Genomic DNA, 5384 nt, shown 5'->3' with positions numbered 1-5384 from the left:
AGAGGGAGCAGACCTCGGCAAGCCGCACACAATGCTTTCTTCACCCGCAGAGACTCTGGAAGCGATCGCGATGGATATACGGAGGACGCTGCTGGAGGAAATCCCGGACGCGAGTATTATAAATACCACTAAGCGGATGTTAACGGAAGGAGCGCGACATCTGTCGGCGACGCGGAGATCGCGGGATTCTAAAAGATGTCGCTGATTATTTGACGGATGATTCTTGTTACATAATAAAATTTCATAACTGATCGACTTTTACCAGGTGACACCCGGCGCGTTCTTGTCTCATCAATGCTCTACAAAGTAGTCGCTGCTCGAGGCGGAAGTTGGAGGTTTGCGGTAGAAATTTTTTACAATATAAGGAAGACATTACAATCACAATACAATTCAAGACATGATGGTTAGGAGGGCTTACAATCTAAAAGGGGAGGGGCCAGTGATACACGAGGAGGGAGCTGTGTGGGGATGATTGGTTGAGCGGGTAGGTTGAGGTGGGATCGGCTTCCCTGAAGAGATGAGTCTTTAGGGATCGCCTGATATTAGTATTGGTCCATCCCTGGTGACACCGCTCCGTCCCCGCGTTACGCGGGCTTCCTATGGAGACTACAAGGGGCATTTTTTTTGGGTACACATTGTTCATTGTTGTCACCAAGAAGAAACCCTCTGAGTAGTGCCCTGCAGCCTTCCCTGGAATGCATGTAGACAGGAAGTGGCAGCCGGAGGTCAGCAAAAGGTTATTCGGCAAAAGGGGGGAAGAGTTTGGAGAGGAGAACGATCCAGGACACCATTGCTGATTCGGATACATTCTCCCTTTCAGCTCTAATGTCCGCCATTGTTCACCTCTCCAAACTCCTCCCCCTTCACTGTACACCCATCATAGTTCAATCATCTTCTCAGGATCCAGAGCTGCACAGCTTGAAGATACTAAGCAATGAGGTTATACTGTTGTCTGTGTCCCCTCAATGCCCAAGTCGTGCCCCTCAATGGACAATAAGAGAAATAGTATCTCAGTTGGGAGAGAAAACATGGCAATAGGCAAATCATTCAGTGAGGAGCGTCTATCATTTCCAAGTCAAAGGCAGCAGTGACCCAAATCTTAAATTCCAACGAGCCCCGGGGCCAGGGAAATGGTGTGCCCCGGGGCCAGGGAAATGGTGTGCCCCGGGGCCAGGGAAATGGTGTGCCCCGGGGCCAGGGAAATGGTGTGCCCCGGAGGTAAAACAAAAAAAAACAGCTTATACAATCTGTGTGATATCGGCTGGTAATGTTGGGACTCATAGAACCCAGTATAGCTGGGACTGGAGGGAAGATGTGTCCAGGGCAGGGGCAGGTCCTCCAGCTGTGGTGGAACTACAAATCCCATGAGGCATTGCAAGATTCTCACAGACATGACTCCCAAAGAGATGCATCATGGGATTTGTAGTTCCACCACAGCAGGGGGGCTGGAGGTTTGTATGATGAGATGTTTGGTGGAAAACTCCAACCGCAAGGCCCCAGGGTGAAGCTCGGGCTGGTGGGGGATTTCCTTTCCATTACTGTTCCGTTACTAATTCCCATGTCTCACTCTTTCCAAAGCCCCTAAGTGGCCTGGGACACACGTGGGCAGGCTGGATGCTTGGCTTGGTATAACTTCATTGCTTTTCAGACCCGGAACAAGTGTTCTGAAAATGTGTCAGAACTCATTTTACCACAATGGGCTCTTTTTAGGTTTATTTTTATTTTTTTAAAGCTCCTGGAATAGGAAGAGCGAGTGAGGAAGAGGTATAAAAGCTCCTTTACAGCAGCCGCGTCATATAAAGTCCTAATTCAAAGGCAAAAGTGTTCGGAGAAGCTGAAACTCTCACATCAAGTCTATCGCCAGTCCTGGTTATAAATCACCTGGACCAGCTCTCTGCCAAAATAATCCATTGTCATCATCAACTCTTCCCATCTACTAGCAGGCCTGAGTCATCGCCCAATAGAAGGAGCAAGAAAGCCCTCATCATCGACTCTACTGAGCATCCGAATTTGGGTCTCCATCGCCAGACCCTACCCTCACATGAATTCAATGACTATGAGAACGATGAGTCTCAGCCACCCCCCCCAAATTCTGTGACCAGCTATGATGGTCTATTTATATTGAGAACGATGAGTCTCACCCATCCCCTGAATTCTGGGATCAGCTATGATGGCCTACCATGGATTTAAGGCTGCTCATTAAGCCCACTCCTCCGAATACCATGAGTCCCCATCAATCAATCAATGAATGTCCAATGAGCTGACAACCCCAGAGTCCCACTTTTCACCCCCCGGAGTAGGAGCGTATATGTATACCACGGACCAAACGTCCTCATTTATAAGTCACATTTTATTTACTAAGTCCTGATTTATGATGCCTCAATGTTATGGGGCCGGCTGCTAATCCTCCCAAGACAGAGCTCCTTTTTGGCTCAGGGGGTTTAGCAGCCAACTAACAAGCGAGCACCGACCTCGACGTTGCCGGATCGAATCCCGGCTTCTCCCTTTCTGAATTTTTTACTTGGAAAGGACGTTTTAACCTGAAATAGGAGATCAGACCCATCAGTCATTGAGCAGAGGTGAGTAGCTCAGTGGATAAGAGCAGTACCCAGAGCGATAGAAGCCTCGAGTTCGATTCCCGTAGCCCCCAGGTCAAGTCTCTGAGTGTATTGTGTGGACATCACTCAGTGACAGCGCAGTGAACTCGAGCTCAGATCTCCCAGTGAAGTGGGCGGAATCCCTCAGAGATGGAAGGACAGTAGATCAACAGGTACTGCACAGCACCCAGGACTACAAGGCTTGCTCAGGGATTCGAACTCAGGTCTCCAGCAGACCAGTCACAGCTCCTACCCACTGGGCTACCAGCACTTCACACCAACCTAAGTACTCCTTGTCCTACTTCAGGACTGTACAGAGCTTAACGAACGAAAAAAAAAACGGAACGGAACTCTTCACATTTCTGAAGGGACCCCTTGTGCCTGCTCACAGATTAAACAACAGACACGACATCCTTCAATAACATCTACTCTATACAATGGTCAACAATAGAACATTCTCACTGTACATTCTCACAGTGGTTCAGAAACAATGCACAGCAATGGGCTTACTCCAGTCTCCAGTCACAGCTCCTAACCACTGAGCTATAAGCACTTCATCCTCCAAATTCAATGTTCCGGTGCATATTGGGCCACACCATGTGCAGTACACGTGGGGTGCAGAAAAACTCCGCCCAATGGACATGTTATGAGCAAGGCCCCAGAGCACATCTGAAGTTGGAGAATGACCACACATAAAACTTCTACATCTGGGGAAGGTGATGGCGGGTGGAGGGATTACTAAGGAGACCAAATGCCAGTGCAGGATGCTTCTCTTATAGCCATGGATCAAGGTCTGAACACCCCGCTGGGCAGTAAGATTTTTGCCCTGTGGGGTAAGTGAATGTTTTATATAGGACATTCAGCCCCACACTGGGATTGGTAATCAGAACTACGGCCCACACTTTCAACATCTAGCACCCCGTGTGGGCTGCGGGGCACGGAGTAAAGACCCCGCCCACCCGTTGAGCCAACACATTGCATAGATAACAGATATCTCTGCTCAGTACTGACCCAGACATCCACTTTCAGGTCATCAAAACCATAAACAGACCACATGTGTTACACTCACCAGTGACCCTCCATGTAATTCCACTCAAACCAATTCTAGAGTATTCAAGGGCCAGAATGGAACGAACCAATAAAGGAATAACAAAATGATGACTTAACCCCTCCCTGTAAGCATGTTCACAAAGTTAGACTGACAGCACAGATGGAAGGGATAATGTTTCCGATTGGCTCACGGCGCTGACCATCCCTCTCCAATCTGTGCGGAGCATTACCAGAGGTGGCTATGTGAAGATATCCGGACATCTTTCACGAAAAAGTATATCTAAAGCTAAACTTTTTTTTTTGCTGAAGTATGGAAAGGATAAAACCCAAGTTTGTTGTTTTGGTCATCTGTGTTGTCGGCTCAGTAGATCGGGAGGTGAGAGAACACATACCGGCGTTCGCTCACCTCTCGATCCTGTCACGGCTCTCTGCCGTGACAGGGGAGGGGCTGGATTCCACGCTCCGATCATCCAGCGCTGACCCAGCTGTCACTCACGCAGGTGGGCGGATCCAGACATAAAATTGTTGGGATCCGCTTCAGCTGCGGCGCCCTCAGTATAACGCGAGCTGTAGCTCCCCATATACTGAGCCTAGGGTGACAGGAGGACTGGATTCCCCCCTCCGATCCGCCAGCGCTGACTGGCGGAACGGACGGGGGAGCCAGCCGTCAGTCACGCAGCTGGACGGATCCCGGCACAATTGTCGGGATCCGCTCCGGCTGCGGCGTCTCAGTATACCGCGAGCTGTAGCTCCCTATATACTGAGCTTAGGGTGACGGGAGGACGCTAGTTTGTATCCTCCCGTTACCCTAAGGAGAACTATGGGGAAAAACACTGACCCCATAGTTCTCCTTTAACATCCTGTCCTGTAAACACAACAGGAAGTGAAAGGCAAGAGAGGGGAGATCCCTTCATAGGTGCCAGAGGAACAGATCCCCCCTCTATGCCGGATGCAGAAACTCAAAATGTGGGATTTGGTCTAATTTACAATCCCGATGGGAACGATGACCAGGACTCTTGAGGAATCCAACCTCCTCCACACTAGCCAACCCCCCCCCCAAAAAAAAATGTTCAGGATCCAGACACGAATAATAAACCCGATCCCAGAATTGATTACAACCAACCACACGCTTGACATGCATCCGCGGGCAGAGACACGGTTCAGCGCAAAGCGACCAATGAAGGAGAAGTAGTCATGTGATAGACTGAAAACCAGACACTAAGCCTTTTATTACACACCAATGTAAAATATACAATTGTACAGATTATTACAGAGAATAACAGACAGGCTTCATTCCTGTGTTGCAGACACATTGACTTGCACACAATTAGCGGTTCCGTAAAGACATTTTTTTTTTCCCGAACAGCTTTAATGGCGGAGGTGAAGCACCTCAGCAGGCCGCTTTGGCGGTACAAACAGTGGGCCGAGTCCAGTGGGAAGGCACGGGAGGAACAGATTATTGCTCGATAGACAGGTGCTCCCCCAGACACGTATCAGGAGGGATTGAACACGGGAGGGGGGAAGCAATTCATTGACAGCCGCAGAGGTGCGCCACATATAAAAAAAACTCTACCAAATGCAGATGGAAAGTAGTAAAAGGAAGACTACGCACACTGCACAAAGAGTCGCCGTACCGGCGGGAATAAAATGGCGGAGATTGTCTTAAAACTAGTGCCAATCGAAGGTGTAAATGTCATAAAATACTCGGATAAATCCAGAGGAGAAATAAAAGATTTG

Source organism: Nanorana parkeri, unplaced genomic scaffold, assembly GCF_000935625.1.
Source record: "Nanorana parkeri isolate BGI_ZX_2015 unplaced genomic scaffold, ASM93562v1 scaffold1279, whole genome shotgun sequence".
Classification (NCBI taxonomy): domain Eukaryota; kingdom Metazoa; phylum Chordata; class Amphibia; order Anura; family Dicroglossidae; genus Nanorana; species Nanorana parkeri.
The sequence above is the reverse complement of the archived record's forward strand: the minus strand, read 5'-3'. Positions refer to the sequence as shown.